The 25,274-nt window shown below is 38.0% G+C and overlaps 1 protein-coding gene across 9 annotated transcripts in view; it reads right to left on the reverse strand.

The window, feature by feature from the left end:
• Znf438 (zinc finger protein 438) overlaps positions 1–25,274 on the reverse strand; it is a 144,649-nt gene that overhangs the window by 54,855 nt on the left and 64,520 nt on the right. For 8 of the 9 annotated variants that reach the window (XM_050152543.1, XM_050152540.1, XM_050152539.1 and 5 more), the window contains one exon: positions 11,105–11,329. The gene's annotated coding sequence lies outside the window, so the exon portion shown is untranslated. Of the gene's footprint in view, positions 1–5,060; positions 5,197–11,104; positions 11,330–25,274 lie in introns of all 9 variants that reach the window. The other variant, XM_050152544.1, reaches the window with a different exon arrangement.

Here is a 25,274-nt window from a genome sequence, read left to right on the forward strand (position 1 = left end):
CCAGTAGATATTAAAATGTTAAAGTATTAAATTGGAAATACAAAAACAGGCAATGAACCTTTTGGTGTTTGAAAACCAGCAACTTCTGAGAATGTGTGCATCCTGCTTCTGAGACTGAGAGCCCTGTGCATGGCGGGTATTTATTCTCTTTGAACAACTTTCCTAGCTTATTGTTTGAGACAAGAGCTTGGTTTGTAGACTAGGCTAGCCTCAGACTTGTGATCCTTTTCATCATCTGCTTCAGTGACGGGCTTAGCCATGCAGCACTGCGCCCAGGCTCTTTTTTACACGTTGGCATATGCCACAGATCTAGCCTGGCTGGCAGCTGACCCTTTGACAGACCTTCTTTTATGTTTGAGTCTGTTGTCATCTCATGGTTCTTGATTTTAAGGTATAACACTGTGAGAGTCCTGTAAGACTTCAGATTTGATGCTAGAACAGTTAATGAATCCGCAGGTGACAGCCCATTCTTCACTAGAGCTCTTTTTAGTCTGCTGACAGTATTCCACCGGGCATTTGTTCACTAATAGGCATTTGTCAACTTTAGGTTATCAAAATAAATGTAATAAATGTATATGTTCAATTTCTGAACAGGCAAATGGTTTTATATCTGTTGGATGAAAACCTAGGAGTAGCATACTATTTAACTTTATAAGCAACTGCCCATTCAAAGTGGGTGTGCTGTACTTCATTGCTTTAACAGCACAAACTTGTAAGCAGTGATGGAATTCAGGATTTCTTAAGATTAAAAGAATCTAAATAACTTGATGTTTAACTTTTTAAAATAATAAAAGTCTATTAGTAAAATATTCTAACTGGTAATAGTACTCCCCATATACTCATCTGTAGCAATGTTTGTTCCTATCTTAATCTGTTCTATTTAAAAGGCAAATAACTGGAGATGTTGCTCAGTACTAGACCACTTGCCTGACATGCACAACACCCTTGATTCAAACCCTGTTCTGGAAAAAAAAAAAAAGTAAAAATAAAAATTTCAAATCGTAAGGATTTGGTATTAAAGGATCAGAGAAGATAAAACTTATCTATATAATAAATTTTGATCTATTTTGAAATTTTTAATGCTTATATTATATTTGCACTAATACTAGTATTGTCTTCTAAATAGTTGTGTATTAGTATTAAGTAAAATGCAAAGAATTTCTTTACATTTAAGCAATATTTCTTCTACTCTTCAGACCTGTTAAGGTGGTCTTCTCAGAGGGACATGACTGCTGATCAAATAAAAAATGCTAAAACACAGGGCTGACCATTAATTTTTAAGGTCATATTTAGCCCATTCACCTGTGTGTAAAACATTAAAAACTCACTGTATCAGTAGAGTTGAGTGGAGAGAGGACCACTCTTAACTGAGTTGCTACATATGTGTATGAGTGTTTTGCCCATGTGTATGTCTATGTACCACATGCATGCCTGTGTCCACAGAGAACAGAGGAAGGCACTGAATTCCCTGGAACTAGAGATATAGATGGTTACAACCTACAACGTGGATACTGGGAACCACATCCAGGTCTTTGAAAAGGGCAGTAAGTACTCTTGATCTTGGAGCTACCTCTCTAGCCCCCATTTCTTCTTACCGTAATACATCTTTAGTTTTTACAACTTAGAAAGGGATAGAAAAATAATATTTAACTTATTAGTTGAAAAAAGTATTAAATTAGATTCTGTGTGTTATAAATATTTTGTAAAAAATCAGTATTTAAAAATAGGGTGCTAATATGGAAGTAAAGTTTTCTAGAATTATTTCAAAAGAAACATTCATTATATCTTTGTCAATAAATAATAGAAAAAATCAGAATAGAATATACGTTAAAAAATAACTGTTAGGTTTCTGGTTGCAAGATCTGTCTGTCTTTACAAAATGTGTATACACCTATGTCTCTGTGTTCCTTAAGTGATGCCTGTATTCTTACCTAGACAGGTTAACAATGTTTTGAGGTCATTTTCTGCCTCAACAAAGGCAGGAAGTTCAGAAAAATTCTAGCTCAGAAACTCACTTCTTTACCCTTTACAAAGTTTTGTTTTGTTTTTTTAAAACTTCCTTCAACTTTGGTGGCTCTAACTACAATGTTAAACTGTTATTTTCAGTCTGGTTGTATTTTCTTCTGGTTCCAGGGGAAAATACTCACTGCCTACACATTCCATTTGGTCACCTATGAACAAAATGCTGCACATGCCTCCAACAAAGCCACTCTCTGCTCCACCCCCATGCTGCTGCCCCAGCCAGAAGGTCTTCTCTTCCTGCCTTCACTCTTTCATCTTTTGTACCAACTCTTTCTGTGCAGCTAGAAAGAATGTTTTCCTTTTTAATTTTAAATTAAAACTTTTAAGTCAAAGCTGTATTTAATATGGCTATTTTATTTTAAAGATATAGACATCACATTCTCTTGCTCAGAGATAAGCACATTCAATTCTTAGCACTTAAACCTTATTTGATCAATATTCAGATATCAATACATCCACCTGTGTTAACTAAATATAATTGTATTTCTGGATTGTTCAGTTTTAGGTAATATCTACTGCTGTCTTTCTATGAACAATGAAAAATGACTATCTCTCAATCAACAAAAACAATGATTAATGATGATTAATAACAATCTCCAAGTATAGAATTTTAGACTGAAACTGAAAAGCGTTATCCCAGTATCCTCTGGTTGACATATCAGTATAAAGACAATGAAGACTTCAATGCTTTGCATACAATTTATTTATTTCTTTATAGAAATCATGTTAAATTTTTAAAAATTATTTCATTTTATTTTATTTTGACACAGGGCCTCAATATTGTAGCTCTGGCTGGGCTGGAACTTACTATGTAGACCAGGCTGTCCTGAAACTCATAGAGATCTGCCTGCCACTGTTTTCTCAAATGCTGGGATGAAAGGTGTGCCAAGCCTGGTCAACGTCAGAAAATTTTGTAATGACGTATCTCAGTATGTTTTCATCCATTTGTCCAATGTTTGGTGGGTCCTTTTGTGTGAACTGTACAGCAAGATTCTGTTTTAAACATGTAGTCTCTTGAAGTTTTTAAGTATCAGTACTGGGGGAAAAGTTTAAGGACCCAATTCAGTTTCCAAGCCCACATTTAAGTGCAGAAGCAAATTAGAACAATCGAAAAAGACAGGGTATTGACTTCTTGCCTCTATGTGTACACATAAAGTATATATTCATGTTCAATTGATGCTTTATTCACAATAGTCAGGTAATGGAACCAGACCAGATGCTTGTCAAATGATGAATGATGACTAGGTAATGAAAATAAAGTTACACACACACACACACACACAAACACACAGGAATTTTATTCAGCTAAAGAAAAACTGAACAGCAAAATATGCAGCAGGATGGCTCAAAAATGGAAAATATTATACTAAATGAGGTAATATAGACCCTGAAAAGGCAAATTCATACAGTCACTCTCATATCCTAGCTTAAATTCTCAGATGAGTGTATTTTTAACTTGGAGTGTTTGTAGAGACCAAGGAGATAGAAACAGAGAGGGAAAAGGCCTTAAAAGAGGGATCAGTAGTAGAAGACACATGGCATAAACTAGGGATATAACTGAAGGTAGAAAGGTTTCAGTGGAAATGGTGGTGGAGAGGGTGGAGAAGAGGGGGTAAGGAGGAGTGTTAACCAAAACTAAGTATATATGAAAAAGCTACATGAAAACCTACTAGTTTGTAAGCTTATTAAAAATAAAAGTACAAAAATTGAATAGAGGTACCCTCTGTGGGTAGATAACCTATAGGAAATAATGGGTTTTTAAATAAAAATTCTAGTGTCAGGTATGGGAAATCTCCCTATAAGCTGCTGATCAGGGAGGCTTCAGAGGCCCATAAACCAACATAAGTTATTGCTAGTGCTTTTGATTACCCACCAGAATTAAGATATCACACTTTGGTTACAGGATAGAGAGAAATCAAGTTGAAACTGACCTGGAAAATTCCTCTCTAAGATCTAGCATTCATAGTACTAGAAGGTGTTATGTAGGACGCTGAAGGAAAGAAGTCATTAACAATCCCCCATAACTACTGAAAATCATGTAAACTATAATAGCAAGATGAGGCAATGGTTATAGGGGCAACCAATTGCTTTCTAAAGTTGGACTGGATGCTGGCCCTCTGGAGGGAATTCACACCTGGTATTTGTAGAACTGGTCAAAGGTCCATGACTCAGGAGCACACAGGCCCACAAGAGAATATACTACTGTTGTTTTGTTAGATGAACATGTTTCCAAGTTGCCTTATAAATATTTATGTTTATATCCATAGATAAGTGCTGCTTTCAACATTGGTGAGAAATAAGCTAATTTTGCAGTGAGCAGTATTAATGCAGAGACTCATAACTGATTAAGATGCTAAGAATAAACAACTGTTGAGCATTCAGTTCAAAGTGGGACATCTTTACCAACCCTTTCTAAAGTTTGAAGCCCATCATGAAGAGCAAGTAGAAGGAATGTAAGAATAAAAACTAGGAAAGGATGCTGAAAAACAATGTCTTCTAGATTTTAATCATGAACTCATTGAAACTGTGGTTGTCTACACAAGATCTGGAGAAGATGAAGCCTATCAACATTCCAACAAGGATGAAGAAGGGGCTCATAGGCCCTACCTACCCCTCCTGAGGGACTACTGTGAGTTAAGTATTGTGGGTACATGTGATTTTCTTTGTGGTACAACTACTAGCAGGTTTTCATGGTCCAATAAATAATTTCCAACACATACTCCTACAAACAGCACTAAGTAAACTCAGTGGATCACATACATACAAAAAGGAAAGAAGGGAGGGCCTTGGGATGGAGGGTTTCAACAGGAGAAGGAAAAGCTCGAGTAGTTATGTGTTGAGATATGGAGCGGCGGGGCTGCGTCCCTGGCACCCAGCTGCCCGCTCCTGCACAGCTAGCTTATGCCCAGAAATAATTACACGGAAACTGTATTCATTTAAATACTGCTTGGCCCATTATATCTAGCCTCTTCTTGGCTAACTCGCACCTGGACTAGCCCATTTCTAATAATGTGTGTAGCACCCCAAGATGCGCTTACCGGGAAAGATTCAGCATGTTTGACCTGGCGGCTTGCTTCATTGCATCTGCCCGGGAGAGGGGAGCATGGCCTCTGAGCTCACTTCCTCTTCCTCCCAGCATTCTGTTCTGTTTACTCCTCCCACCTATGTTTTAACCTATGAGGGCCAAGCAGTTTTTTTTTTATTATAATTAACCAATGACCTTCCTCCATCAGTTATGAGGCTGATAATGACAAAAATACATTGTATACAATATGGAACTGTCAGAAATATTTAGAAATAAAACTATTGATGAAACTAACAACATAAGAAAATACCTTAAAACTATTTGAGAAAATTGCAGGCATATATTTCAGTCAGCTACAAAAGCCTCAAAAACTCTAACATTTGTACCTCCATGTTTCTCTGGATTTTATATGGATGTGTCAACAGTCCATTTTGTTGATACACAAACCCTGACAATGAGTGAAAAGCAGGGTTCAGAGTCTAAGGGCTTAGAAGAGTGAGTATAGAACTCCAGTTGTAGGACAGTGTGCTGCCCATATCCCCGAAATAAAAGTGGGTGCGTGTTCAAAAGACCTGCCCTGATAGCACCAGAACATTCTTGCTATGAATATAAAAAGACAAAGTGATTTCTTAATTAAAAACAAACTAGATTAAAACAATAAGTAGAAAAAAACCTACATATTTTATTTGAAGAAAGTATTCTTTAAGCATTTTTGTGTAGTTCTGAAGTAATTTGCTAATTATAAAATCATGCTTCCTTGACTAATAAGAAATGTTGGGTTGACTGAGGTGTGGCCTAGCTGAGGATCAGGTGAACCCAATTAACCCAATTTTATCTTGCACATCCTAAGTGATTTATTTTCGATGTACAATGTTGTTCCCTAAGTCCTTTAGAGCCCACAAGAAAAATCCATAAACAAGCTCTGAAGGCCATGACATTAATTTTACTGTCATTCTTATGCTTTAAGTGTACATCCAAGACTACAAAAATTCTTGTCCTTTGGGAAAGAAGGCAAATCTGAAACTAATTATGGCAGTTATTATCATAATACTATTAAATTAAATGCTATGACCTTAGAGAAATTTATTTTGGTACAATTTTGCTAATGAACACATCTTCTCAAATGAGATTAGCTCACTCATGCCTAGAGCAAAATGGTTTGAAAAGAGGCCTAGCAGAACAAAACCACCATACAAAACTTGGAATTTCCATTCTCATAAGGCTCAACTGGAAAGTCTGATGTAATGAAATTGGCACTCCTGGACTTTTTTTTTTTTTACAGAAAATGTGGTATCTGTTACAAAGTTTTATTTAAGAGTCAAAAACTTCAAATGCCCTTGGATGTAATACTGAACGAAGAGTCTTATCTGTCATAGTTATTGCCTCCTATGGTCACTCATTACTACTTCCTATTGTCATATGCTTGCTGGGAATTTGCTTATAGTCAACATCTCTATTTATTGAAAGTTAAGAGGGAAAGGAACACAGTATTCCAACAGCTCAATATGATTCAGTTTTTAAAAGTCCTTTCTGTGTGTGTGTGGGGGGGGAGGCATGGACATTATACAGTGTGTATGAGAAGGCCAGAGAGCTACTATGGATGCCAGTCCTTACTTGGTTGAAATAGTCTCTTCTTTGCTCCTCTGTATGACAGGCTAGTTGGCTCACAATCTGGGCATTCGCCTGTCTCCACCCTTTATTATGCCACAGGAGTTCTGGGATTACTTATCCATGTCACTGGGCTTGGCTCTGTATGGGCTCTAGAAATCCAAACTAAGTTAACCTCACATTTGTACGTCAAGCGCTTTTATCGTCTGAGCCATCTCTTCAGCTCCTATTCCTAAGCTTTAAGAATCAAGCTGCTTTATGTATTGTGAGGATAAGATGCACTAGTAGCAACACCCAAGCTCAATGAGATACTGTTAGCTCAGGTTCCTAGCATCTCACCAACATATGAACTGAGCTTCAGGTAGGAAAGGAAGCCACCTGACCTGGCATGAGGACATGTTTGCTATTGAGTTCTCCAGGGCCCTGAAATTGTGTAGATACTCACAGACTACAATTGGCTTGCTTTAATTCTTACAAGTGCTCGAGGACAGGGATTAGAGCTGAGGCCAGTGAAAGATGACTCTGATGGGCAGTGAGGGAAAATTAGGCAAGTAAGACCACCAACCTTTGTGTTACAACCAATGAGCAGGAAAAGATGCAGGCAGAAAAAAAACAGTGGCAACAGAAATGGAATGTGAAGAAATAAATTCCTTAAATTCTACTGAGACACAACGCCATAGGAAACCACTCAAGAGCTGGTTCTTGGTGTATTTTCCTGAACTCAGCAGAGGTGTTTCTAGACAGCTTGCTCAATGCCAATGGTCTTGAAAACCACTAATTAACAACTAGTGTTAAATGGTCCTGTTGTTGATCAGATACAATCACGAACTGAGATAACATTAAGTAATTTAAGAACATCTTTTACTTGTCTAAACTTTAAAGCTAACTTTAGAATAAGACTTCAAATGCTTTTGTTGGCAATATTAACTGAAAACAAGACACTAGGTCACAGAAAGGTGAGAAGAGTGTAGTAAGGCAGCAAAAGATTTCCACATCAGTTTACTGTGGACACTCAGAGATAATAATTCAAAGGACACTGCAAGGAGAGCCTTCCTCACCTTCTGTTCTCATTTCTTTGCCACATTTCCACCATCTATTCTGTGAAGGCCCACAGAGTTGTGAGCCTGTTCTATCTTGACTGGAGGTAAGAGAGTCTGAGCTTATTTTTGTTGACAACAGATGTGGCTACAAATAAGAGATTCTGACCTTGTGTGTGGTTAATTAGTATTTTGGGTGTAGAGGTGGATCCACTCCACCTGGACCAAAGGTTGGAGAATTCAAGTCTATTCCTTCTATCATGTTAATGAAGTCTGTAGCCTGCCCCCTCCCCTTTTGGAGTAAAATATGTAAGCATGTGAAAAATAAATGAGGTAGATTCAGTATTCACTGAATGTCCTTCCTGATGCTGTTCTGTTTCTGTCTCTTATTTCTCTTATACCACTGTTCCTTTTGCTTAATAATTCTAATCCTCACATTCCTACCCTAGAACATACAAGTTTTATTGAAGCTAGTCACCAACACTATTTTACCAATCCCTATTTCAACATATACTTTGTACTTAAAACTGTAACATTTTTTAAACTTCTAACCTAGTGAATGAAACTTCTTTAAATTAATTTTTAAATTTCCATTATATTTTGTTCTTACAAAAATAGTAAAGATATAGTGCCACAAGGACATGTGCTCAAATATGTTCCTAGCAGCATTGTCTGTCACAGCCAGAACCTGGAAACAACCTAAATTCCCCTTGACCAAAGAATGGATAAGGAAAATGTGGTACATTTAGAAAATGGAGTACTACACAGAAAACAAACAAACAAACAAAAACAGACATCTTGAATTTTGCAGGAAAATGGATGGAGCTAGAAAACATTATTTTGAGTGAGGTAACCCAGACATAGAAAGACAATTATCACATTTACTCACTCATAGGTGGTTTTTAAACATAAATCAAAGAAAACCAGCCTACAAACCACAATCCCAGAGAACTTAGACAACATTGAGGACACTAAGTGATCTAATAGATCTAATCTACATGGGAAGTAGAAAAAGACAAGATCTCCTGAGTAAATTGGGAGCATGGGGACCTTGTGGGAGGTTTGAAGTGGGGAGGGAAAAAGCAGGGAGGGGAGCAAAGAAAGATGTAGAGCACAATAAAAATCAATAAAAAAGATAGTGAAGATAAAATTATCAAAACCAAATATAACAGCTATGACAACAAATACACAGGAAATGAAAATAGATAATACATAAAATAAATACTTCTGTGAATCAAAGACAATAATAAAAAGGCAACTGATGGGAAGTTATTTTCAAATCATATAATATGTTTACATGATACTAATATCCAGAATTTGTAAAGATATCATTCAGATTAAGACAAAACAATCAGTTTTAAAAATGGGGGAAAGCCACTCTACTATTATTGAAGACATCACACATTTTAGTTGCTAGGAATAGAGAAACCAAGCTGGAAGTAGCCTGAATCTTGCTCCTTTCTGGAAATCTTTCATTGTACCAGCAGGTACAATGCAGGCTGATAGCAAATAAGTCACCAACAGTCTTACCCACAGTGGACCTTTGTGTTACAACAATGACATGCCAGACAAGATATGTCCATTGGTACAATAGTGGTGTGATTATTATATGTGTGGCCAACTGCATTCTATCTGGATTGAAGGCTTGCTCCACAGAGGGAATTCATGCCTGGTACTATTCAGCCTGTCAAAGACCCATGACTAGTCAGGTATGGAACCTACTGCTATTGTTTTGCTAAATGGTCATATTGTTAAACTGTCTTCTAAATATTTATGTTTATACCTAAAGATCAATGCTTCTGTAAATCTTGACCAGAGGTTAATATGAATACTCAAAGTTGGTCAAATTGCTGAGATTAAGCAACCAGGGAATGTGTAGTCCTAAAAGGGCAATCAAACTTCCCTTATCCAGTCTCAGTGAACATTACAGAAGAGGGAGCACAAAGAATATAAAAAGCAGAAGGCAGCAGTGTAATGGTCTGTCCCACTCCCTCCCCAGTCCTCCACTGAGGCAGGCAGCTCTTCCTTCTGCTTCCAATCTGTCTCTCACAGGCAGCGTGATGTCTCCCTGCCTGGGACTGTCAGCCTTGACACCCCAGAAAATAAGTAACATGTAAAAAAAAATTAAAACTTAACAAAGTAAAAAAGTAACAGCACTAATAAATTAATTATAATAAAGAAATAAAGTAATTAAATAAATAAATTGAATAAGTAAATAAAGTAAGAAATGAAATTTTAAAAGTATTGAGTTACATTCCAGTCACGTGTTCTTATGCCTCATTTCCTTGCTGATGAGGAACACTTTCACATAGGTTCTGTAAGTTCTATTCCGATGTCTGCCTTACAAAGGTATGCTAGCTTCACTTTTCCTGTACTGATGTGGGAGTGTCATATATCAATCTGTTGATTTCATTGGTTAAGTAATAAACACACTGCTTGGCCTCATAGGTTAAAGCATTGGTGGGGGTAGTAAACAGAATAGAATTCTGGGCGGAAGAGGAAATGAGGGCAGACTCTGCTCTGCTCCCGGAGAGACTGACAGTTCTGCTCTCTGGAGCAGAGACGCCATGCTCAGCCCTCCCAGGCAACTCCCACCCGGATGGACATAGGCTAGAATCTTCCCGGTAAGCGCACCTTGGGGTGCTTACACACATCATTAGAAAATGGGCTAGTCCAGGTGCGAGAATTAGCCTGTAAGGGCTAGAGTTCATGGGCCAAGCAGTTCTTAAATGAATACAGTTTGTGTGTTGTTATTTCGGGCATGAGCTAGCCAAGTGGCCAGGGTGTTGGGGACGCAGCCCCGCCACCGCTCTTATTTCAACACTGTACTGTTTCCAGATGTAGATACACACAAAGCATGGTATTAAATGTCTACAGAATTCAGTTAGGTGATGTGCTGCATGGGTTTGCAGCTAAAGGAACAATAGACTATGCCACATAACACATGTGTGCAGTGGGCTATACTGTCCAGGTTTGTATAAGAACACTCCATGTACACTCTACAGCCATGTGCTTTATACTAAGAGCTGTTAGTCACTATTGTAAGAGAGAGGAAACCTGTAGCTAGAATCTACTTTAAGATACTTTTCTGTTCAAGGGCAAATACTTATTTTGATTTTCAAATACGATAAACTTAGAGTACTTAGAAAATTATTTGTGCCTTTCTCAATTTCACATGACATTATACTCAATAAATACTTTTCTAGAAAAATCAACTATAAAAATCTATCCATCAGCCATTAAAAACAAATTCAGAAGATTGTAGTTCTACTGAAATGATATATGTAAGTTCATCAACTTTTTGTCTTTCTATATTTTTCCAATTGAAAATAATTTCAATTTACTAATAGATCATTTAAAATATCAGTATAAAACTCAAAAATAATCTGAACAGACAAGTATTCTGACTTACCCAGATGAGCTGAAGTTCTGAGATGCTATATCGCCTTTGTACAATTTAGTTCTCTTCTCCCAATACAGATCATACTTATATTGATGTAATTTAATGTGTATCTTCCTCAGCAGACTCAAGACTCTACAAGGGCAGGGTTCATATCTGTCTTGATCCCATTACTCCAAGGGCCTTGAGAGTCATCATTCAAATACATTTGACAAATCGACTTTAAAGAATATAAACCTAGACAAAAGGAGATACAAGATTTTACAGATATTCTAAGACAAAATACTTCTATTTATAAAGGTTACACAATCAACAAAATACACACAGTTAAACACAGATGAGGACAGGAACAAAGATTACTTGCCCAAATGACTGACTGGTGTGACAAAATTAAAGCATATGTCCCCTAAGCATAATGCTCCAAACCTCCACCTCCGGCCTCCCAAAACTAAACTCTGAATCACAAATAAGTGACCTTTGAAAGGACTCTATTGCTATTATATTCTAAAGGCATGCTGTTACTAAAATCAATTACTGTTAGATTGCTTCAAACCTATCATAAGCAAAAAAAATTTAACAAACTTCCTTAATACACACTCAGATACAAACAACACCCACATTCATACACTTACACATCAGCTTTTGCTCTTGATAATTAATGAGAAGAAGCCAAATCTTAACAATCACTAATGAAAACCTAAGGCTTTGGGGTCTGTCAGTATTTGCACAACTGAATTTATTCATGAACTTGCATTCCAGCTTTGAGGTAATCCGAAGCAAGACAAAAGTTATACTTTTTCTAAATCATATCAAAATAGAAACTTCGTGGGGCTGGAGAGATGGTTCAGCATGTAAGAGCACTGTCTGCTCCTGCAGAGGACCTGGGTTTGATTTTTAGCATCACCATTTGGTAGCTCACAACTAGCTGTAACTACACCTCTAAGGAACTCAATGCCACTGGGTTCCGCACACAAACACATACTTGAAAAAAATAGAGTAGACATTTTATGGCCATAAAAATGACTGGTGGAAATCATATGCTTCTGTATGTATGTGTTCATCTTTTGTCAAAGCAGGATAGTTAAAAATCATAAGTTTATTTGTTAATTAACACAATCAATGACCATACAAACAAGTAATGCGAACTTCTATGAATGAATACTTCTCAGGAAGTATTTCCAGTTTTGTGGCTCTGAGGTGCCCATTGTCTCTCACTACTCTCCTACTAATAAAACAAAATAAAGAATACCTACAAAATTACTCCACCCCTTTCCTGAATACTGAAACCAAACTGTCTAATTTTCATTTGTCATGAGCATAATCTTTTAGGTTTTTTTCCCCCTAATAATTCAGAAATGTAAAAGTCTATTAGTCAGACATGATAAAATAGACCTTTAATCCCAGCACTGGGGAGGCAAAGACAGACTCTGAGTTCCAGGTCAGGGTGACCTATACAAAGAGTTCTAGGTCAGCCAGGGAGACAGAGAGAGAAGCTGTCTGGGGGAAAAAAGGGGGAGGGGGGGAGAGAGAGAGAGAGAGAGAGAGAGAGAGAGAGAGAGAGGGAGAGAGAGAGAGAGAGAGAAAAGAAAGCATTCTTAGATTATAGGCCTAAAGTGGCCTGTGAATTATAATCTGTTATCCTAAATCAATGGTTTAGAACATCTGATTCATACCTCTTAGTATAGCAGTTCTCAATTTGTGGGCAGCAACCTTTTGGGAGGTCACATCAGATATCCTGCATATCAGATGTTTACATTATGATTCATAACAGTAGTAAAACTTACGGTTATAGCATAACAATGAGAATTTTATGGTTGGGGTCAACACAGCATGAGGGACTGTATTAAAGGATTGCAGCATTAAGAAGATTGAGGACACTGATTTAGTAGCTAAGTATCCTTATCTTTAAGGCCATCCTAGCCCCAGCCCCACGTATGAGGAAGTACACCACCACCACCAGAATGGAACTAAGCTCTCATGTACAGGCAGGAATAAGCTACACTACTAAATAGCAACTGCTGCAGCAAGAATAAACAAACAAACAAATGGCATGAATATTTTAGACTAAATGTACCAAGCAGTATTCTCAGCATGTGTTAGTTTAATTACAGCCATGAAATGGGTATTTCTATGATCCCTATTTTACACATAAAGAAACTCTGGCACGAATGGCTTATGTGAATTATCTAAGCTTACACAAGGAGTAAATGTCTTCTTGAGACTCATGGACAGGCACCATGCTTTGTCCTTTAACTTCACCATTTGTTCTTTTCTTGTAAAATTTCCATTTTATGTGACAATTCTCAGAAATTAAAATGTATCATAGATTAAGCACATGTAGAAAACAATGCGATACACTTAACAGTTAATAATAAACAACTAAGCTTTACTGAGCCTTTCTAGACAGTAACAAAAACTGAAGGGCTCAGATGGAGGGGTTTTCAGTGTTCACATGGAAAGACTGGGCATCCAAGTCCCTATTTCTTACTGTGTGCTGCTCACTGGAATACATGTTGATGATACTGTCCCTGGAAAAGGGTGCCGAAAGTCACTAGTGCTATCTCTAAATGACTTCTGAACTTTCTTACTTAAATTTCCTTGCAGCTTTGCTATGAGCAGAGGACATTTACACAGCTCTATTGTTTGTCCCTTACTAGTATGCTAGCAGGAATGTTCAACTGCCACACTACAGTAAACTTAACCCGCACTCACTTGCATGCTGTCCTTATTTCTATTACTTTTTTAGCTCTGAGGACTGCTGGTATTCCAAATCCAACAACATACAGAATAACAGATTTTTCAGTGGGCATTTGAAAAAGTTGGTGTTATTAAAATTATTTAACTAAATACTTAAAATTTATTTCAGCATAGTGTTATTTCTAAAGTTGCCTTTAGAAGTTACAATGAAAGATGGTAACTTCAATAACTTCAGAATAAAAACACAGAAGAACTTGACATTTGAGGAGTTTGGCTGGCCAAGGAAATAAGAAATGGCTAAAAGTGAACTTATTCCAAAGAGCTGTCACTGGAAGGCAGCTATGTGCCAGACAATTACTTCAGAGTCTGCTTTCATTACTTACAGAAACATGAAGAAACTTAAATGACAGATGATCTCCATAGCATCAGGCCAAGGACATAAGGGTTCTTATGAGGACAAGGCTCAGAGCAAAATTAATATGGCCAATGTTATAAAGTATTTGCAAAATTTTCTTAAATTTTTGCTTTCTCAAAGCACTTGCTATCAGTAAGCTGCACAATTCTATAATATGTGTGACTTAGCATAGTAAGAAAACGATACTTCCCAGCAGAAAGCAAGCAGCCATGTTTCCTGAGGTGCTTTAAAATAAAATCCAAGGGGGATTTTCTGGCTGAAATTCGTACTGCAACATTTTCATTTTCAAAAGCCACATCTCAGAGCTGTGGCTTGCACTCTCCCTCTCACCTTCTCTGCCATGGAGCACATCACACTGCATCAGCGCTATCTCCTAAAAGCCCTCTGACATCCATGTTTCCCCTTCTCTGCTGCTGATCTCCTGGCACATGTTGCATCATCCCCTGCCTAGAAAACTACATACTCCAAACAGGCTTCTGTGGGGTTTCATGGTCTGCTCTTGACTCACTTCACCCCCTATTTCTTGCCCCAGTTCTGCACCCCAGTTACCCAGCCTTCCTTGAATTTCTTAAGCATAACAACTTCCTCTCAATACAGAATTTACATATGCTGCACTTGTTCACTGTAATGATAAAATGCCTAAGACAATTAACTTAGTGGAGGATTTACTTTATTCATGGACTCTAAAGTTTCAGATGGGATTTGGCCTAGTCACTATAGGGCCAATAGTGGGGGAGTACATTTCATAACAGGAGGAATAGCAGAGGAGGCTGCTCCTTCTCATGATGCAAAAGGATAGACAGAGAAGAAGGGGTAGGGGCTCCAATATTCTCTTTAAGAGCATGTTCTCACAGTGGTCTAACTTATTTCCACTAGGCTCCACCTCCAAAGGCTCTCCTAGTTCTCAATACATATTTCTCTCATATTTGTGATTTTATTTAATAATGCCTAGTACCAACAACAGAAATGCTTTAGGAGAGTGGGCTCACAGTTCTCTGTATTCAGCATCTAACATCAAGCATGTAGCATCACAACAGAAACCCAAGAGGAGCTCAATCAGCAATTGGTTATGATAAAACTGACATGCCACAAAGTCTCCTTTTAAAGGGTTAGTCTATCTACAGCAAGAATGGCTATATTCCACACAGCTATAGGGTAGGTTATAGGGTGCCAAACTACATATCACAAATCCTCCTTTGAAGTGTTCTATATACAATCAGAATGGATATATTCTACATAACCACTGGCTAGGTCACATGGTACTTCATGCTCAACCTTCTTAAGAACTGTCAGGTTGTCTGATAATACTTCATATATAATCCTCACTAGCAGTATATGAATTCTTCAGGTGCTACACAATCCCAGAAATGCCTGTTTCTACTTTTTTATCATATGGCACTGTGGTAATTCTTGAAAGACTAGTGACATTTAGTACCTTTTCATGTGCTCACTGGCAACTTGTTTTTGTTTTTTGTATGATAGGGTTTCTCTGTGTAACAGCTCTGGATGTCCTGGAACTAGCTCTTGTAGACCAAGCTGGCCTAGAACTCACAAAGACCTGCCTCCCGTGTGCTAGAATTAAAGGTGTGTGCCACCACCGCCCAGTCTTACTCACTGACACACATACAAAAAAATTGTATATGTATGTGTACATATTTATTTATGCTACTTTTTTATTGATGAGTTGTAAAAGTTCTTCAACTATTCTGAATACAAGCTTCTTACCAGATATAATTTGCAAATATTCTTTTTTATATCCTGGCTTGTCATTTCAGCCTTGAAGGTTCTTAATTTTGGTGCAAGCCAACTTACCCACTTTTAGTTTGTTACTTGTGCTTTGAGTGTCAATCTTATAAATTATTTTGCATAACTCAAGTCATAAAAATGTCAACCCTTGGTTTCCTCTCAGAGTTTTTCAAATTTTTTACCTTTATCTTTAGGTCTTTACATAACTTCTATACATAATATAGGGGTTTTCCTTTTGTTGTTATTGTTGCTGTTGTTCTAGGACCACTTGGTGAAAAGCTATCCTATCCCTATTGATTTTTCTGGGCATCCTTATTGAAAAATAGTGTAGCAGAAATATCAGGGTGCATTTGGATTCTTCCTTCTATTCTACAAATCTCCTATCCCTACTGCAGTACCATGCTGACTTCTTTATTATAATTTGTAATTTAAGTCATGATACTAAGAAGGATGAATCAGTATTTCCTCACTTCCCCATACCCCCAGCTTTCCAAGCCAAGTTTGGCAACTCTAAGTACCTTGGATTTCCATTCAAATTTTAAAGATCAGATTGTCAATACATGCAATATGGGAAAGTCCTGACTGCACAGAGCTTGCACTGAGTATGTAGTTTAGTGTATGAAGGACTGTCATGCTAACAGTGTTAACTCTCCCACCGTAAAAACTTGGAATGTCCTTCCTAATTTAAGGCTTTAATTTTGAAATTATTTTAGCATTTCATGTTACAAGTCTTGAACTTCTTTTGTTAAATTTATTTTTGGTTTGATGCTACTGTAAATGTTGCCTTACTTAGTTATTTTCAGATTCAAGGCTAGTGCGTAAAAATGCAATTGGTATTTATGCTGATTTTGTATCTTTGAGCCTTGATACTTAATTTTTAGTATAACCATTTTTTTCTTAACATGTTTCTTAAAAGATTTTATAAGCAAAATCTTGTGATATACAAATTGGGACCTCTTTCCCTGTCTACTTGTGCCAGTTAGAACCTTCAGAACAACACTGAATAAAGGTAGAGACAAAACAAAGACTTTTCCTTTTCCTAACTTTGATGGGAAAGCATTTTAGTCTTCTACCACAAAGTATCTGAGCTGACACGTTTTCAGAGATGCCCTTCATCAGGGTAAGAAGTTCTCTTCTACTCTTTGTCTGCTCATTCTTTTCACAAGAAGGACTTAAATGCCATTAAATGCATCCTGTTTCTATTAAGATGACACAGGGCTTTTAAACACACACACACACACGCTCCTTGGGGTTTATAATGTTGAGTCAATCTTGCATTCCTGAGATTAACCCACCTGGTACTGATTTGCAATTCTTTCAGTTATTTCATTTAGTACACTAGTATTTTGTTGACTGTTTTTGCATCTATATTTATAAGGGTTTGTCTAGTTTTCTTGTGTGGTTTTATTGTTTAAATTCTACTTGGTCTTACAGAATAATCTGGGAAACATGTTATTCCTTTCCACACATCTGAGAAAACATGGACTACTGTCAATTCTTCCTCAAAATTTTGAGAGAATTCATCTGAGCCTGAAAGAGAAAGAAGAGAGGAAAGGAGAAGAGGCAGGAGAAGAGAGGGGAGAAGGAATATTGTGTGGGTTGAATCAACTGTTTTACATGTTAAAAGTTCAAATTTTCTATTCTTGAGTCAGTCTGGATAGGTTTTGTCTTTTAGGAATTATTTATTTTAATGAAGTAATCAGAAGAACGTATTTGTTCTTAGTATTCCTTTATAAGCCTTTACATTTCTTTAACAGGAGCAGTGATGCTCTGTTTTCAGTGTTGACTTTAGTATTTGGACTGTTGACTTTCATCTCTGTTGGTCTGGCTAAAGGTTCATTTTCTTCAATTGATTTTTAAAGAACCAATTTTTCCAGTCATTCCTTTTCTCCAGTAGTTTTCATCATTTACTTGTGCTTTGTTGTTCTTGTCATTATTATCTGAGACAAGGTCTCATTATGTAGCCTTATAATTATTTATGTTATATTATTATTATAGTCAAAGTCTCATTATGTAGCCTCGGCTGGCCTGTAATTTGCTATGTAGACCAGGCTAGCTATGAACAGAGATGGGCCTGCCACTGCCGTTTAAGTGCTGGGATTAAAAGTGTGTACCACCACACCCCACTTGTGGTTTACTATTTATTATTTTCTTTCTATTGGTTGTGTACATGGTGTTCTCTTTCTAGGTTGCTAAGGTGGGAGGTTAAATTTAATTTGGGATCATTCTTTAAAAAATAGACATCTAGGGACTTTGGGGGAGATGGTTTCCATTTGGATCCCCATAACTCACATGAAAGTCAGATGAAGCAATGTGTCCATCTGCAATCCTAGTGCTTGGTTAGATGGAAGGCAGAGACAGGAAAGCCCCTGGGAGCTTGTGAACCAGGGAATCTGGAATATGCAGAGGTGAACAGAAATACTCGATTTCAAACAAGGAAGAAAGTGAAAATCAACACCTGATGCTGTCCTCTGGTATCTACATATTCTCAGGGGCATGCATATATGCATGTTTGTGTATATACACGTGTACACACATACACATACAGCATCTGTAGCTATCCATTTTGAGGCAAAATAAAAAAATATGGATGTAAGAGAAAGGAAAGGAGCCTGTTACTTGAGAATCTGATTAAAGTCTCTCACCAACTAAGAAGCAAGAAAGCACAATTAGAATTTTCTGTCAAAGCTGACAATATAGACATAATATTCCTTTTGTATAGAGACACTTTACGTTAAAATAACAGTAAGCAAGGGCTTTAATCCTAAATGTGCACTCCCTTTGGTAGGTTTCTCTCCTTTCCCAACACATTTTCTGATGTCTTCTCAAGGAGAAGACTCAGTAAGATTTGCTCACTGTTTGCAGTAAGATCCCCTACCTTCCTGTACCCCTGTGATTTTATTGATTGTGGTCCTCTCATTTAGATTCCTTAGCAATCTCTGAAAACAGTAAGTTCCAAACCCATTAAATTGGCAGGTCTGAGTATTGTGAAGATGGTGAAGGGCAGGTTTGTAAGAAGCCCACACCTATGCTCTGGAGTACCTTTCCCCCAACACTTGTTCTTAAATCTCTATCATCACCATCATCACCATCATTATTACCATCAATGCCCCAGAAATGCTTAATCATTCATGGGCAGCCCGTTTATGGTGGCTCTCCAGTTGTTCATCTCCTGGGCAGTCCTAGATGCTTGTGTTATTGTCATACCTAAGGCTCCACAGTTTTCCTTTATGCTGTCTACCCAGCATCTTTTGGGTCTTCCTCTTCACCTTATCCATGCAGTCCTCCAAGCAGTGCTATCTTCAGGTATCTGCTGTCATTCATTCTCATAACATGGCATAAGCACCTCAAGTGCTGTTGCCATATCCTGTAGTTTATTTCCTTCTGTAGATGACGAAGTTTCTTAATGTCATTGTTGCGCAGCCTATGTCTTTCTGTGATGCCTAGAATTCTCCTGAGACATGCCGTCTCAAACACATTCAGCCGTTGTTCAGAAGTGTTTCATTGTCCAGTGTTTCATTTCGGAGTTGTAAAGAAGGCAAGACAAGTGTCTCGTATACTTGTAATTTTGTTGTCATTTTGTCTCTTGCTGACCAAACCTTTCCTAGTGCCTGGAATGCAGCCCTCACTATCCCCATCTGCCTCTTGACATCTGAAATAGTTCCTTCCTTTGAACTGAGGTTTCCTCCCAGATAGAGTTGACTGATTGCTTGAGGTTCTGATTCTTTACAATATTAAAATCCTTGTGCACCCTTCCCAAGTGTTATATCTCAGTCTTCCCAATGTTTACTTTTATACCAAGGTTTTCACTTACTTCCACCACTCTATTTACCACGGCCCGCAGCTCATTTGGACTGCTGTATCGTTGGTGAAACACAAGTTATTGATTTGCACACCACCTATTTTGCACACCTATCTCCTTATCCTCCAGGGCTATTGCTACTATTAATTCCAGAAATATATTAAAGAGTAGTGGTAAGAGGACACATCCCTGCAACACTCCTATGATTGTCTTAAACTTGGTCCTCCACAGGCTTTGACTGGTGCAAAGATATCTTTAAAGGCATCTCCTAGTATTCTTATGATTTTCTCTGGGTACCTGTAGAATCTCATTGTTTCCCAAAGTCTTTTCCTCTGAATGCTTCCAAATGCCTTCCTGAAGTCGATGTAACAGATATATAAGTCTTTTCCAAATTCTTTGTATTTTTCTGCCAGTTGCCTCAAAGGGAAGATCTGATTTATTGTGCTCCTGTTAGCTATGAATCTGCACTGGGCCTTTGCTAGGATCTCCTCTATTCTGCCTTTGATCCGTTGCAGGATAATGGAGGAGAAGATCTTTCTGCTATGGCACAATGCCCCTATAATTTGAGCAGTCCAGCTTGTCCTTCTTGTGTATGGGAATTACAACTGAGTGCTTCTATTCTGTGGGAATCACTTCATGTTCTCATCTCTCTGAAGAGTTTGAGAAGCACCTTGGCCCCTGAGCCTATTGTAGCTGCCTCCAGCTCCTCCACCATGATGCCATGCACTCTTGGGGCCTTCCTGCATTTTGCTCTCTTGATAGCTTCCTCTATCTCAATCTGGTCACTACTCAATATTTCCTCATCATCTCTGGTGTTCGAGTGGCTGCCGAAGTGCTTCTCATTGTAGGCTACGCTGACAGCATTAGGGTCATTGTACAGGGTGTCAAAATATTGTCTCCATCTTTGCTTTACTTCCCCCAGTTCTGGTAATAAATGACCTTGCCCAGTTTGAATCACCTGAATCTGAGGAGCATATCTGGCAGTTATCTGCCTGATAGTTTCATAGACAAGATGTGTTTTATTATGGAATCTAGCCTTTTTGAGCTCTTTGCATATATCTTATATATACAGCTCTCTATCCTTCGCTCTTCTTTTGACCTCCCTGCACAGATAGTTGTGGTGTTTTGACCCTTCATTTGCTCTTTAGCTTCCTTCTTTTGTCCACCAGGTTGATCCTCTCTGCAGTAAGCCAGTCTACTGGTACTGCCCTTTTTGCATAACCAAATTTCCCACTTAAAGCCTCCTGTATAGCTCCTTTGATTTTCTCTCATTTGCTTTCTATATTTGTAAAGGTTGTTTAGTGATTTCCCTCATTTTTTTCCAGCGGTTCTCTAGTACTTTCTCCTACACCTGCATTCATCAGTTGTTTATAATCGATCTTCCGGTTTGTCTCGCCTGGTGTGCCTCTCCTAAGTTTCAGTTGAATGTTGGCCACAACAAGTTGGTAATTTGACCTAAGTTAGGAAATGATCAGCTGTTTTGGATGCTAGATAAGGGTTTCCTGCTGTCTAGAATGTAGTCAATTTGGCTGTATGTGCATTTGTCAGGGGATTTCCATGTCCTACATCTAGCTGGTTTGGCCTGTTGGATTTTGTGTTGGATATATACAAATCATTTGCATAGCAGAGAGAAAGCAGTTGTTCCCTTCTATTGTTCCTTTGTCCAACTCCATATGTTCCCATGACATTATAGTCTATTCTTTCTTCGGATCCCACTCTTGCACAGAAGTCACCCACAACGATTAGTTTGTCATTCTTATGCACCCTACTGACCTTGTTTTGTAGATCTGTGTAGAAACTGTTGATGAATCTTCTTCTGCTTTTGGTGTTGGTGTGTATACCTGTACGATAGTTACTGGATGTGTCATTGTCTGAAATCTGGCTGATATAAATTGTTCATGGTATCCAGAGGACCTACATGGTCATTTCCAGTCTCCCAGTAACTGCCTCTTCGATAGCGAGAATCTCTATTATAAGCTCTGTATTAAACCCCAACTCTGCTTTATCAAAGCTAGTCTTCAAATGTTTATCTGAGTTGAAGCCATGAATCCCAGTTTGGTTTGAGTCAGACCTCTAAAAGTTTTGGGAATTCCTCAGGTATTATGGTGACAAGAGTGACGCTGTCCCATTACTGGGAACAAATTCTCTATGAAAATTGCCCTTCTCCAACTGTATCCTACAAGTTTTGGTGTACCACGCTTTGGGTTAATTTAACTTATAATATTTTCAAATTTATCTTGTAATTTCTTTATTGAACTCCCAATAATTTGGGAGTATTATTTAATTTCTACATACTTGTTCAATCCCCAAATTTCTTTGTGATTACTGCTAGTGCTACACACAGTGACCAGATGGTGCACTGTGATACTGAACTCTTCTTTATACTTGTTATATAACCTAACAGTTTGTCCTGGAGATGATCCACACATGCTCTTGGAGTGTTCTTTTGAGTGTAACTGTTAGGTCTTACAAGTTTACTGTTGAGTCTGGAAATGGACTCCAACTTATTCTGGTGTATTTAAAATAAATACTTATGCCAACCCCAATGGCAAGACATATACATAATAAAATCTAGTTTGGAGTTATTTTTAATACATTCATTCTTAATAACTCTAAGGGGCACAAACTAGGAAATAAAGTTACTTGTCCTATCTTTTATTCCATTAGCCTATAATAGGAAAGTTTATCACTTAAACAAAGTGCTGACTTTTCCAACAATATGTACATGAATGCAACTTAAAGACTAACCACTGAACTATATGAACTTATAGAACAAAGAAATGTCCAAGTTTTGTTTCTAGATTATCTTGAAGTTAACACATGATCACCAGCTGCTATTACCAAAGTATAGCTCTCTTGGTTGGCAACAGGGAGATCCTATCATTTTCCAAATCAAACATTTTTCTGAGTTTTATACACACACACACACACACACACACACACACACACACTACAAGAGGCTAGAAAGAGGGTTCAGTTGTTAACAGTGCTTGCTATTCTTTCAGGAGATCTGTGTTTAGTTTTTAGTATCCATGTGAGATGGCTTAGAACCACTTGTAACTGCAGCTTTAGGGGATAAGAAATACTTTCTGGTCTCCAAAGGCACACACATACATACATGTAGATGTTAGTATTGAACTGCTATTTTTTGTCACGTGTCCCTTGTTGAAAGTAATGAAAGCATTTTGCTTTTAAAAACCTCGTGGGCCAGGTGGTGGTGGCACACACCTTTAATCCCAGCACTCGGGAGGCAGAGGCAGGTGGATCTCTGTGAGTTCGAGGCCAGCCTGGTCTACAAGAGCTAGTTCCAGAACAGATTCCAAAGTCACAGAAACCCTGTCTCAAAAAAATAAAACAAACAAACAAACAAACAAAATCCCCCAAAACCTCATGATGAACTGTTTCCAAACCTGTAATAGTAAGTTTTAATGAAAGGAAATTAATAGCATCAACTGTATGATCCAAATCATAAGATGTTAAGTCTGGCAAAGGAGTTTTAGAAGCTGTTGTGGCTTATGCACCCAAGGCAGCCACCAGGATAAATAAGCCTAAATCTAAAACATGCTTTCACATTCACATGCTATGCGTTTTTCTGATTTTGGTGAACACATTGCAAAGTTTTCACACAAGAAGAGATTCAATGAAATTTTTTAACTGCCCTCATCAGCAATATATAGACTTTGAAGGTAAATTTACTTTGTTTGTCTTGCAATAAATCCCATTAGTTCCTGGGGACTAGTGTGCACTGGGTTCCCCCATATATAGTCCTCGGGAAGGAGGGTCCAAGTCTCTCTGTGCTCCATCCATGTCTATGATACTGGGTGAAGAGAAACAGCATGTATTCCCACAATAGTCATGTGAAGGAGGGAGGAAAGAAGACAGACTTAAGAACAACCAAAGAGTGGATTGAAAGAGATCATGGATTGGAGGAAGCAAGATTTGCTGAAAAGAAAAATGGAGGAAAAAGTGCTGATTGGTACTCAAGAGATAAGGGTACTACACTCTGACAAATTTTGAAGTCCAGTAGTCTTCTAGAGAACAGCCAAGGATAAGGCTCTCAAGCCACAGCTGGGCGAAAACAGAGGGGAAGGATGTAACACTGTCAAATCTCCCCAGACAGTAAAAACACTTGTTCTCACAGAGGGCCACATGGTGGGTAAAGACAACATCTTTTAAAGGGTGCATAAAGAGACTTTATTCTAAAGACTAAAGCCCCACTTAACTTTGAGAACTGTAGGCTTAAACATAATCTTTCTTTTTATGTTGGCAAGGAATACATCTCTCTAAGTACACCATCCTTTTACCTACAATGTTATTCATAAGACTAGTGAAAACAAAAAAAAATAATCTTTTTTTAGTGTTCTGTATAATAATTCTACTGTTTCTATGTCAATTCTCTTTATTATAAGCCAACTTCAAATTAACAGAGTTAAAATTTATGTTATAATAAGCACATTTTCTTTCAAAAATCAAAAGTAAAATCTGTTGTATTCTAGAACAGAAAATATGCAAGAGAATCAGTACAAAAGTGATTTTAGCATATCTGAGTATAATGTAGTCTAAAGAGAAAATTTCATTATTAAAAAAAATATATGGCTGGGTGATGGTGGTACACATCTTTAATTCCAGCACTCAGGAGGTGGAGGCAGGTGGATCTCTGTGAGTTTGAGGCCAACCTGGTCTACAGAGGAGTTCCAGGACAGCTAGGGCTGTTACACAGAGAAACCCTGTCTCTAAAAACAAAAGAGAAAAAGACATCTGAGCTGGCAGTCAGAAAAGTCCTTGCCACACAATCACAAGAACCTGTGTTCAAACCTTAGCACCCACAGAAAAAACTGGGTGTGGTGACACAGGCTTTTAGTTGCAGCACTTGAAGGATGCAGAGATGGCAAATCCTTGGGGCTTGCTAGACAGCCAGTGTCACCTAACTGGTGAGCCACAGGTTCCCAGTGAAAGAGACTAACTGAAAAATCAGAGTGAGCTGGACATGGTGGCACATACCTTTAATCCCAGCACTTGGGAGACAGGGGCAAATGGGTCTGTGAGCTCAAGGCCAGCGTGGTTTAAAGTTTCAGGGCAGTCAGGACTACTGACTTCACCACCACCCTCTCTGGGGTTGTGGAGGAAGGTAGAAAGAGGAAGAAAAAAGAAGGAAACAGAAAACAGAAAAAAGAAATTCCATTTGCGATGACAAGGTTTAGTGGGTAAAGATTCTTGCTGCCAAGCCTAATAATCAGAAGTCAGCCCTTGGGACCCACATGTATAAGGGGAAAATGAATTCTCGAAAGTTTTCTCTGATCTTCACATTTGTACTATAGAATACACATGCGTGTTTTTGCATGTGCTTATTGATGCTTGTGCTTTTATGTGTTCACAGACATCTACCTCAATTAATCAATCAATCATCAATCAATCAATGTGGTAAAAAATTAGAAAACTAAACAAGATGGACAGTTCCTAAAAAATGACGGGTGATGCTGACTTCTAACCACCACTGGCACAGGCCCACAGAAAACTACACC

This window comes from Alexandromys fortis, unplaced genomic scaffold (genome assembly GCF_014885135.2).
Source record: "Alexandromys fortis isolate MF-2015 unplaced genomic scaffold, M_Fortis_MF-2015_v1.1 scaffold_54, whole genome shotgun sequence".
In the NCBI taxonomy this organism is placed as follows: Eukaryota; Metazoa; Chordata; class Mammalia; order Rodentia; family Cricetidae; genus Alexandromys; species Alexandromys fortis.